Genomic DNA, 12,827 nt, shown 5'->3' with positions numbered 1-12,827 from the left:
TATATATATATATATATTATCAGATCTCAAGTTATTCTACCAAAAGTCCTACAGAGCCTCAAATCTCTTTAAAATTTATCTACAGAAGACATACTGAAAAATCTTCCTGAAAGGAACAAGCCAGAATGCTATTTTTTGGTTACACTACTATTTAAGAAATTAAATGTCATTAAGCCAGAGCTCTGAAAGGATATTCATAGTGCACTAGATTCTTCAAATGACATGTGTTTTTTGTTTGTTTGTTTGTTTTGCGGTACCAGGGACTGAACTCAGGACTCTGTGCTTGCCAGGCAAGTGCTTATTCTACTGAGCTATCTCGCCAGGCCCAAATTTACACGTTTGATGTCATTTGATCATCTATTTGACCTATTAAACACATCCAGCCCAAGATTAATGAAGTAAAAAAAAAAAAAAAAAAAAAAAAAAAAAAAAAACAAAAAAAACAAAACAAAAAAAAAAAAAAAACATCAACAAAAAAAAAATTGATATATTATGCATCCAAACGAAATCAATCAATAAAACTGTTTGGAGACCTAATACTTTTACCAGACAATGCTGAAATGTATTTGGACACAGATTTTGTTAAATGTGAAATTAAGCAGCGTTCCCTGATATCTTCATAAAGATTATAAATCTTGATTTTGAAATATGATGTTTAAGAAAGTGAGTCAATGAGATAAGGGAAGGTAGGGGCCGGGGAGATGGCTCAGTGGAGTAAGTGCTTCCCTGGCAGTGCAAGGGCCTGAGTTCAATCCCCAGCTCCTCCAGAAAAAAAAAAAAAAAAAAAAGATAAGGGAAGGTATGATAGGTTCTCAGGCCTATGGAACAGTGATACTGGGGGTAAGATAATAATCTCACAAATGATTAGTTTTCTAAGGGAAACTTAAGGATTATATCACTTAGATCAGTAGTTTATGAATTTTATTTTTCTTTTAAGCTACTGAACTATTTCCTAAAATGAAACCTTCAGGGAAGCTCAACATATGAAACAAAAGCAGAGGCACTTTTAAAAGAAGACTGAGTGAACATACCTCTTTTCTTTAACCCACTCCTCTCCTCAATACCATCTCTAACCCCCAACACACACACACACACACACACACACACACACACACACACGAACTCTAAAACCTAAAGACAAGTTTAAAACTGCTAGATACAGCGGGACATAGTGGCACAAGCCTGGAGGCATGAAGATCATGCACTATGGGAAGCCAGCCTGGGGTTCAGTGAGTTCAAGGCCAGTTAGGCTAAATAGTGAGACACTGTCTCAAAGAGCAATAACAAATAAAACCACTAGATAAGGCAATCCTACTCACTTCCCTTTCCATTTCTAATGGCAGAGTGATTTACCAAATTAACCACATGTCTGGCCTCTCCAATTTCATTCACAAGTTGGAGTTCAGGGTGGGCCAAAGGCTGCAGTTAATCTCTACTGCCCCAAAACCAGACCAAAGTTCCCTGTATAAGGAACACTTAATCTACATGTATTTATTTTGTATGTAACATAAAATTTTCAGAGACTTAAACTAGTAGGTTTATGTAACTTAAAATATAGGTGCGAAAACTTATTTAGCCTCAGTTGTTATTTCATAAAAGTGAGAAGCTGACAATTACAAATACCTTGTAAAGGGGCTGGAGAGATGGCTCAGTGGTCTAAAGCACCTACTTGAAACAAGCTTGGCAAAGCACAGGGACCGCGGTTCGATCCCCCAGCACCACATGCCAGCCAGCCCCACCCCCTGGTGGGCTGAGCTGGCCACACACAAACACAATAAATAAATGTAATAAATAAAAATAAATAAATTTAAAAAAAATTTTTAAAAAAACAAATATCTTGTAAAAAATCTATATAACAAGACACCCTCAAAAAAAAAAAAAAACATTATACATGTTCTACCTTTAATGATAGAGATATTATGGATATTCCATGCTCTGTAAAACATTTAAATTTTTTTTTCAGATAGTGAAAAATAATATAAACTACATCTTTAAAATTTCTTTTATTTATTTATTTGGTGCAGTGTCTCACTATACAGTTTGAACTAATAATGATCCTCCTGTCTCAGCCTCCCCAGTGCTGGGATTACAGGCGTGGGACACCAAGGCCAGTTTTGGTAGCCGGCATGGTGAGCCTGGCATGGCATACAGTACTGAGGATCAAACCTGGATCCTTGCACTTGCCAAGCAGGCACTTAGACCGCCAAGCTATCTCTTCAGCCCATAAACTACTTTTTTAAACTTTGAATCTTCTAAAGAGAACTGTTACTTTTGAGTAACAATCATGATCCAAACTCAATGATGTTGTCTGGTCACATAAAAAAGTAGACCTGTGAGCCTTAGAAAGTGTTTCACTGATCATACATTTCGCCTGTTCTTTTAAGCTTTCATATTACACTATGCCTAATCCTGCCTTGTGTTTCAGCTTTAGCATTTAAAAGTATTAGTGTTATTCTCTCTGTCTGTCTTCTTCTCCTTCCCTCTCTTCTCTTTCTTTTACTTATCAATCATACTCCATTTAAGCACCTGGTCCTCCCTCTAAAACTCACCAAATAAGACAATCATATCTGTAGCAGAGAAGTGACACAGAATATTTCAATATTTACTTTATTATATCTTATTACCTACTATTTTGAATAAGTTTTTTAGTTGTGATAGAATACGTATAAACAAAATTTACTATCTTAAATATCTAGTTTAACTGACCTAGTCACAGCATTCTTCCTCAGAAAGAAGCTCTATTAAATTTTGATTTCCCATTTTTCCATTTTTAGCCTCTGGCAGCTACTATGTTACTTTCTTCTCCATTAATTTGATTATTCCAACCAGGTAAAAACAGCATTTCTCTTTTTGTGACTGGCTAACCTCACTTAGCCTAATATCTTTAAGATTCATTCATTTAAGAGGTGTACTAACAATGTTTGGACAGAACATCCTGTCTGCTTCTTGTACTATGGATAACCACTAAGAAGATAACAATGTACAGTGTACTGATTATCAAAACTGTCCTATTAATCAGCTGTGAAATTCTCATTCATATTTTTTCTCAATAAAAATAAAAATAAAGCATTTTAAACTAAAAAAAAGATTCATTCATTGAATTTTAATTTTTCCACTGCTATAGTTTAACACGTTTCATACAATCAAATGAGAAAAATAACTTCTAAATGTTATTATTAACTTCCACATGAAACTTTGCTCTTACATTTTATTTGCTAGAATAGCAAAAATATTCTATTTAGGAAAGGTTCTCTGACCTAAAAAAAACTTTGTATCATTTAAACTTAAAAAAAAAAAAAAACAAAAAACCAAAACCCTCATATATGACACTTAGTAATCCAGACACTTAAAAGTTAGATACAGTTACAAATTAAGGCAGAACTCATTAAATTCATCAAATATCACCTTAACTTTAACACCAATATCAATAACCTTAGGCAGGCAAAGTGCCAGGGTTGATCCCTGTCATGCTGTGCCATACCAGCCCTACCCCCGGGGTGATGTTGATTGAGACCCGGCAGGGCGATTGAGACTGGGCGGGCATGGCGACACAAGCCTGTAATCCCAGTGCTTTGGGAGGCTGAAAACAGGATTACCACAAATCCAATCTATGTAGTGAGACCCTGTAGACCCTGTATCCCCTGTACTAAATGCATTAAAGAAAAAGCCAATACCTTTTTGTTTGGTTTTTGAGACAAGAGCCTTGCTATATAGTACCAGGTTAAACTCACAACAACCCTTATGCCTCAAGTCTCCCAAAAGCTGAGATGACAGACATATACCACCATCCTGGCTATAACCAATTCTCAAATGTTGCCAGCACAATGAACAAATGGATCCCATATGACAATCAAATGGCCAAAACCAAAAATCTATGTATCATCAGTCTATTTACATATCAGAATCCTCCACAACTAGCTATCACTACAATGGAAAAGGATCTAGGGACTGTCTTACATTGAAGCAGAAAACAGTTTTTGAAGTTGAATATGGAAATTCTACCTACATCTTTACAATAATATTAGTTAATACTGCTAGTTATGATGACTATAATTTTTTAAAGGCTGGGCCTATAATCTGTAGGCCGAGCCAGGAAGATCTCTGAGAATTTGGGGTCAGCCTGGGCCAAACAGTGAGTTTGAGACCACCCTGAACTACCTAGTGAGATCCTCTCTCAAAAACCAAGATCATAGTAACAACAATAACAAAAAAGCAACACTATTTATGAATGCCTACTTTAGTACAAAATATATTAAAAGGCATTGACTGTCTCTGTTTTATATAGCAATGATGAAATAATACCATTATTACATCTTTTACTATGATGAAACTCACATTCACGGAGGTTATGAAGCTTGTTGAAAGCCATAATGTCAGAATTAGGATTCTAAATAGTTCTCTAATTTCAAATATCACACCCTGTCCTTCCCATTATACCACGAACACAAAAATCTATGACTTATTTTTTGTTAAAAATACTACTGTAGCAAAAAGAAAAAAGAAAGAAAAACTATTGTGGTAAATGATATTACTAGAGCAATTATGCATAAGATTTCCAAATTTACAGACTACACAACAATTAGAAAAATAAGACTGGTGTTGCTTTAGCAGGCCTAATTATTTGATAGTAAAGTTTAAATATCCTATAGCAGACAACTTTGTAAAAAAAAAAAACAAAACAAACAAAAAAAAAACCCACCACCAATCAGACTTAACTAAGGAAGGGAAAAAAAACACAAGACCCAAGACGGAAACACCAAACCTAAGATGACAGCCAGCAAGGGGCTGATGAAGGAGCTTGAAAAGATCTGCAAATGTGGAATAAAAATCTTCTGTAACATCCAGGGTGATGAACCTAATTTACTGACTTGGCCCCTGCCAGGTTGTCTAAGAGGACTTCAGAATCAAAATCAACTTTTCAACACAGTACACATTCAAATGTGACCACCAGATCACATTTAAAACAATGTATCACCCAAACATTAATGAACAAGGGCAGCTTTGCATGCTGGTAGTAGTGCTCAGAACTAGAAGCCAGTCAATAATGATCAAGTAACCCAGTCCCTCCTAGTACTGCTGAATGACCCCCAGCCGGAGTACTTAGTCCAGGTTGACCTAGCTGAAGAATACCCTAAGGACCATAAAACATTCTGTAAGAATCCAAAAAAATCTACAAAGAAATAGAGGAAAAGCAACCTATGGATTAAAAAATCTGCAAATGATTCCAGTAAGTATGAACAGAGACCCTGAGCAGTGCATTTAGACATTGTGCAAAGTAGGACTCTTGGAAAACTGGCACATGCCATCATCTTATATTTGCAGTGGCCGCAATAAATTTTCTACAGTTTTATTAATAAAAGAATGATCTAGGGGGCCAGGGAGATGGCTCAGTGGAATAATCGCTTCCCTGGCAAGCGCCAAGGGCCTCAGTTCAATCCCCGGTTCCGCAAAAAAAAAAAAAAAAAAAAATCTAGTAACCTATAAAGAAAGGATTAAAAATTTCAGATATTCTAATTCTGAAAAAAAGAGGGCACATAAATTATTATCAAAAATAAAGAGGGGGCTATTTTTGTAGATTTCATCAACATTAAAAAATAATAAAGCAGTGTTAAGAACAATTCTATAGGTACAAATTTGATAATCTAGATGAAGTGGAAGAATTTAAAGGACACAATCAAAATTTATAGAAGAAAAAAAATAATTTGAATATGCCAGTATCTATTAAACAAACTGACCAACAACAACAATCAGTAACATTCCAAAAGAGATACCACTAGATTTTGTAACATTAATTCTCTACAAAAATCTCTTTCAGAGGATAGATGCAAAGGAAATATTTCTGCTATCATTTTACACAACCAGAAACCAAACATCAAACCCAAACACAGCACAAGAAAAGCACAGACCATATCTTTCATGATAAAGATGAAAAAAAAAAAAATGATAAAGATGCAAAAATCTTCAATATCAGTAACTCAAATCTAACAATACATAAAAAGTATTATATTCCAAGAGCAAGTGAGATTTATCCAAAGTATGTACTCTTGGTTTACATTAATTATTGATTGTATCAATTAATATAATCTACCACATTAACAGGATGAAAAAGAAAGTTCACATGATCACAAAACTGGCTGCAGAAAACACGTGACAAAATAATTCATGATAAAAAATAAAAAAATACAGCTAGGCACAATAGCAGACACCTATAGGCCCACTACTTGGGAGGCTAAGTGGGAAGATCACTGAAGCCCAGAAAAAGACACATTATGGGGAAAGATTATAAACTTCCCAACCAAAATCAAATGTAGAAAGGTATCAAGGACATACCCTTTCACCATTTCTTTTCACTATTGGAAATTACTAGATGATGCCAGCACCAGAAATCCTAGCTAATACAATATGGATAAAAAAAGAAAAAAAATGTATAAAGTTTGGGAAGGAAGAAATTATCTATCTAAAATTATCTATAGTCACATATTACACCATCATTTATTTAGAAAATTACAAAAAAGCAACAAAATATCTCCAGAAACCAGTAATAAAAACAAGGTCACAGGACACAGGATACAGAAAGCTCAACTTTCCTATATATAAGCAATAAAAGCTAAAAAGGAAGTAAAATTTGAAGTTAAAAACACAACATTTATATTTACTTACAATTACTTATATTTAACTGTTAAAAAAAGTGTGTGTGTGTGTGTGTGTGTGTGTGTGGTGTGTGTGTGTATATATATATATAGCACCTAGTGGGGCATGGTGACACACATTTGTATTCCCAGCACCCGGGGGCTTAGGCAGGATGACTGCTATGAGTTCGAGGCCACCCCCAAAATAAAAGGGAAGATTCTGTCTCAAAAAAAAAAAAAAAAAGTGTGTCATCTACATAAGGAAAAATGTGAAAGAAATAAATGAGGTAGGCCACATTCATGGATAAAAACAATATGTCAAGACGTCAGTTCTTCAATGCAATTCCAATCAAAACCCCAGTAAGTTATTTTTAAATGATTTTAAAATGCATATAGAAAAGCTAAGTTAAGACACAGAATAGCAAACAGAACACTGAAAGGAAAAAACTAAACTGGAGAACTAAAAATATCCAAAATCAAGATTTACAGAACTTGAACCAGGTGTGATAACACACGCCTGTAATCCCAGCACTCCGAGAGGCTAAAGCAGAAAGACTCTAAATTCAAGTCTAGCCTGGGCAATTTAGCAACTCAGTGAAGTTCTATCTCAAAATAAAAAATGACTGGGATATAAACTCAGTGCAAAAGCTCTAGGGAACCCCAGTACTGCCAGAAAGAAAGACAAAACAACAGAAAAGGAAAAAGAACAGAATTAATTAAGAATTTTGGCCAGGGAGACAGCTCAGTGGCGTAAGTGCCTGCTCAGCAAGCACAAGGCCCTTAGTTCAATCCCTGGTAACCCCCTCTCCAAAAAAAAAAAAAAAAGAATAGATCAAGGCACCAAAACGGAGAGTTCAAAATTAGACACACATAAATATAGTTAGCTGATCTTTATTTACAGTGCTAAAACTGAACATTCATATGCAAAAAAGGCACTCCATACAGCTATCTTTTGCGTTAACTCAAAATGGATCCTACTCCTACTAAATATACAATGCAAAACTATTAAACTCCCAAAAGGTAATATAAAAAGAACACCTAAATGATTTTGAGTGTGGCAATAACTTCCTAGACATAACACCAAAGGTATGATCCATGAACAAGCTTCGTTAGAAAGTTCTTCTCTGCAAAGAAAATGAAATGACAAGCTGTATTTCAGAAGGAAATATTTGCAAAAGACAAATCTGATAAAAGACTACTATATAAAATACAGGACACTTTTTAAAAATGTATTTAGTATAGGATCTACAGGGTCTCACTACACAGATCAGACTTGTAGTGATCCTCCTGTTTTTCAGCTCCCAAGCACTGGGATTACAGGTGCGCGCCACCACGCCCAGTCTCACTCACTGTCTCAGTGCACCCCAGGGGCAGGGCCGGCACAGCAGGCCAGGGATCAAACACCCAGACCCTGTGTCTGCCTAAGCAGGCACTTTAGTCCGCTGAGCTACCTGGCCTATGATAGCCTTCAGAACAACGCTTTTAAACACATCAGTAAGAAAATAGTTTTTAAAAATGGGACAAAGACCTTAACACACACCTCATCAAAGAAGATATGCAAATGACAAACAAGCATAGAATATGACTGAAAAATACAGAGAATGTTTAAAGAGTTTAAAATTCACTACAGGAAAGAGACATTACCATTAATCCTTTCCTTGCTTCAAACACACTTATCCCACCCCTCATGCCACTTCCTAAAGCAGTTCTAGCAAGGCGTGGTGGTGCACACTTGTAACCCCAGCACTCGGGAGCCTGAGGCAGGAAGATTACTAAGTCTGAGGCCAGTCTAGGCCACACAGTGAGTGCAAGATCAGTCTAAACTACACAGCTAGACTTCGTCTTAAAAGCAAATGGGGGGGGGTCACAGTTCTAGAATTATTCTCTGTGTTAATTGCACTGTCACAGCTGCCTTAATAAACTAAATAAATTCGAAGTGTTTTTTTCATGGTCATTTTGACTTTGAGAAAGAGCTAGAAGTCCCACAGTGCCAAACTCAGTGAATAAGGTGGATACAGAAACACTTTGTTTTTATAAGCCTGGCTTTTCAATGGGTGGTTCTCAGTGGCAGCATTCATTAGACTTTTTGTTTGCTGCGTTTGCTTGAGATGGGGTTTCACTATGTAGCCCAGGATAGGTTCAAACTGGCGGCAATTTTCCCGCCGAAGCTTCCTGATTGCTGTGATTACCGGTGTATGCCACCACACCCAATTTCACTGGCTGTTTTTATCACACCTTATGAGGGACAATGACCCCCAGAACTGCTTCAAAGTGTGCCAAGAATGATGGGATCAAGTGTATTCAAATCGTGGGGAAGTGTTCCAAAGGAGATTAATAGCAATGTCTTCTACTGCATTTTTTATATTTATGTATGTATGTATGTATGTATGTATGTATTTATTTTGGTGGAACCAGGGGTTGAACTCAGGCCCCTGCGCTTGCCAGGGAAGCACTTATTCCACTGAGCCATCTCCCCGGCCCCTCTACTGCATTTTTAAACTTTAAATATTCACCATATATTTTAATCAAACTGCAAAAGAAACAAAAAAAGGTTCCACGTGACTGGTCATTAGAGGACTACAAATTAACAACCATGGGCTGGGTACATGCCTGTAAAGGAAGTGGGTGGGAGTGGGTGGTCAACACCTGAAGTATGAAGATAGCTTAGAGTTTGAGACCAGACTACACAGTGAAATCAAAGCCAGCCTAGACTACATGGTGAGACCCTATCTCAATAAATTAGTGAATAAATCCATAATATACCACTATATACTCAACAGAGTGGTCAAAATCCAAAATGCTCACATTAAATGCTGGTGAGAATATAAGACAACAGGAATTTTAACTCATTGCTGATGGGAAGCAACATGACAAAGCCACTTTGAGGTAAGAGTGTGATAGTTTCTTTTTTGAGACAGGATCGTTTTAATGGCTTGCTTGAGACTTGAACTCATGATTCTCCTGCCTCAGCCTCCTGAGTACTGGATTATGGGCTTACATCACCACACCTGTTTTTGAAGGGATTTTAAATCCGTATTACTGAGTACTATAATCTGAATATAGATAATGCTCTCAAAAGGTTCCAGTGTTAAACGCCTACTCACTAATGTGGTCCTACTGAGAGGTACTATGAAGTGGAGCCTTATGAGAAGCACTTCAGTTACTGGGAGCAGATCCTTGAAGGGGAGTAGGAGGCATCCATCTCTGAGTTCTAGCTGATGAGGTAGTAAGTAGTTTGCTCTACACACCCAGTCTGATAGCTATCCTCTGCAAAAGCACAAAGAAACAGGGCCACTTGATCTGGAACATCCAGAAACACAAGCCAAAATGAACCATGTTTCTTCCATTTCTAACTTGTTGGGGATGTTTTGTTTTGTTTTGTTTTGTTTTGCAGAACCAGGATTGAACTCAGGCCCTTGCGCTTGCCAGGGAAGCGCTTATTCCACTGAGCCATCTCCCCGGCCCTGAACCATGTTTCTTCACAAATTAATTGCTTTACATATTTCATTATAGTACCATGAAGCTGATTACACACCAAAAGCAGGCAACTTGAAAAAGCTACGTGCCATATGACATTCTAGAAAAGAAAAACTTTTGTCAACAGTGAAAAGACCTGACACAGGCTGGGCTGGGAGTGGGGGCCTGTGGGAGGTGGTGCGACCTGGGCCAGTTGTGGGATGGAGGCGGAGGACAGGCCTGCAGCAGCAGGAAGCAGTGGGGCTAGGAACAGCTGCCGGGACCAAGCCTAGCTGATCCAGAGCGGGAAGCGAAGGCAGGCGCAGCAAGCAGAAACCATGTTGGTGTTTGGGGAGCTGTTCAGGGCTGGTGGGGATAAGGCCAGCAAGGGCGGTCCAACCCCCCAGGAGACCATCCAGTGTCTGCAGGACACGGAAGAGGTGTTAAACAAAAACAAGAGTTCCCGGAGAAGAAAACTGAATAAGAATTGACAGCTGCCAAGTAGCTTGGCACCAAAAACAAGCACATGGCCCTCCAGGCACTGAAGTGCAAGAAGCGGTACAAGCAGCAGCTGGTGCAGATTGATGGCACACTGTCCATCATTTAGTTCCAGTGGAAGGCCCTGGAGAACACCAACACTGAGGTGCTCAAAAACATGGGCTATACTGCTAAGGCCATGCATGAAGGCTGCACACGACAACATGGACATCAATAAAGCTGATGAGTTAATGCAGAATACTGCTGACCAGTAAGAACTTACAGAGGAGATTTCCACAGCTATTTCCAAACTTGTAGGGTTTGGAGAAGAGTTTGATGAGGATGAGCTCATGGCAGAATTGGAAGCACTAGAACAGGAGGTGCTTGGCAGGAATTTGCTAGAGATCAGTGGTCCCGAAACAGTTCCTCTACCAAATTTTCTCTCAATAGCCCTACCATCCAAACCCACCAAGAAAAAGGAAGAGGAAGACAAAGACAAACACATGAAGGAGTTGAAGAACTGGGCTGGAACCATGTGATTGGCCCAGAGTAGCTAGACCCAGACTCTGATGACCTGCGTAGCAGTGGGCTGGCAGGCAGGTGCGTGTATGCAGGCAGGAGAGCAGGGTAGTGCAGGCCAGTGCCGCTGCACTTGAATCTAACTGCATTGCTGCTCACCTCGCATAGCATGGCCTGAGCCCGGTGGTGCGGGGGGAGGTGCCTGCTGCTTATAATGTCGAATTTCTGTAAAATAAATTGCATTTGCAAATCCAACACTGAACTTCTGGACTATGCTAACGTCACTGCTGAGTCCTCAATGGAAAGGGTTGACCATTTGCAACTGAAATGATCTGAAAATGTAGCTTCTGTCCTCAGTCAGTTGACTTGTCGCACATCTCTGTAAGACTTGTACCGTACTGGCAGAATGTCATTTTTTTAAAAGCCACAGGCTTTTCGTGTCTTTAGCTGTAATAATGCTGGTTTTGGTTTCCTGAGAGCTGTGTTTCTGTCCCCTGTGGACTGGCCCCTGTGTTTCCACTCCCTCTTCATTCCCACCTCCCCAGTCTTCTGGAGTTTGTGGCCCTTGATTTAAAATTAATGTGTTCTCTTGAGAGCAAGTGAAACTGTTGATAAACCCACTGGAAACATGTGCATACATTTATACTCAGATGAAATTATGGTTTGCACTGTCTATTAAATATCTCAATTAATTTTCAAAAACAAAAACATTAGTGGTTTTTAGATTTAGCATGGAGGAAGATAATTACAAAGAGCACAGATGTTGATTGTTTGAGAATTGTTTTTTTGTTTTTTTGTTGTTTTTTTTTTTGTCATTCATGTACCTTTAGGTACATTCCAACTCTCCATATAATTCATTTCTACTTTGCTGTGAACTGGGGAATATACAATTATCTGTAAAGTATGAAGGAATTTATAATTTAGGTACAGAGATATGAACATTTTAGAATTATTCATATCTTGTTTAATGTAAAATTAATCCTTTCTCTCTTCTATTCCAAATAACAATATGTCCCTTGAATAAGAAATTGTAAGGATACTTTGATCTCACTGCATGTAGTAAAGCTATATACACCCTATACACAAGTACATGTGCAGGAGGGTAAAATTTCTTTATTTTTTGACATCTCACAATGTTGCCCAGATTAGCCTTGAAACCATAGTTAACTACCTGCCTCAGCCTCCTAAGTGCTGGTATTACACACCACTGACTGCAGCCATACCCAATAGGAGGGTAAAATTTCTTCATGCATGGAATCTAATGTAAATGAAATGGTGACTCAAAACTAGAAAGAGCTTTTGTTTTGCTCATCAGTGTCATCATCTACACTTTCTAGAACAGAACCAGTTGATAAAAAAATTTTCTGAGTGGTGTGTTTACCAGTAATAAGACAAAACACAGGATGAGGATGAGAACTACCTGCTGGGTAAGAACTGGCTAGTTACTCATTCCATACTCACTGGAACTTCATTTCCTGACACGATAAAAAGTTTTTGTTGTTGCTTGGGAACTGTAGTAGTACTGAATCTAGGTCCTTGATCTGAGCTATATACCTGGCCCTTTTTTATTTTGAGAAGGGCATCTTGCTAAATTACTAAATTCCCAAATTAGCTCAATCTTAAAATCAGATCCTCCTGCCTCATCCTTCTAAAATGCTGGGATTATAGACATGTGCCATCATTCCCAACTAAGAGAACAGAATATTTAAGTAGGAAAAATACTGCTCTGTATATTATAGTCTAGTA

General features: G+C 38.0%; 1 protein-coding gene and 1 pseudogene across 2 annotated transcripts in view; one reads left to right on the top strand and one right to left on the bottom strand.

Annotated features, from left to right (window-relative positions):
* Window positions 1–12,827, bottom strand: part of Zcchc11 (zinc finger CCHC-type containing 11) — a 136,457-nt gene that overhangs the window by 19,385 nt on the left and 104,245 nt on the right. The window lies entirely within an intron of this gene.
* On the top strand, window positions 10,424–11,101 carry LOC101565136 (annotated as a pseudogene).

The sequence above is a fragment of the Octodon degus genome, unplaced genomic scaffold (assembly GCF_000260255.1).
Source record: "Octodon degus isolate 3935 unplaced genomic scaffold, OctDeg1.0 scaffold00107, whole genome shotgun sequence".
Classification (NCBI taxonomy): domain Eukaryota; kingdom Metazoa; phylum Chordata; class Mammalia; order Rodentia; family Octodontidae; genus Octodon; species Octodon degus.
Note: the sequence above shows the minus strand (reverse complement) of the source record. Positions and strands in the feature narration are given on the sequence as shown.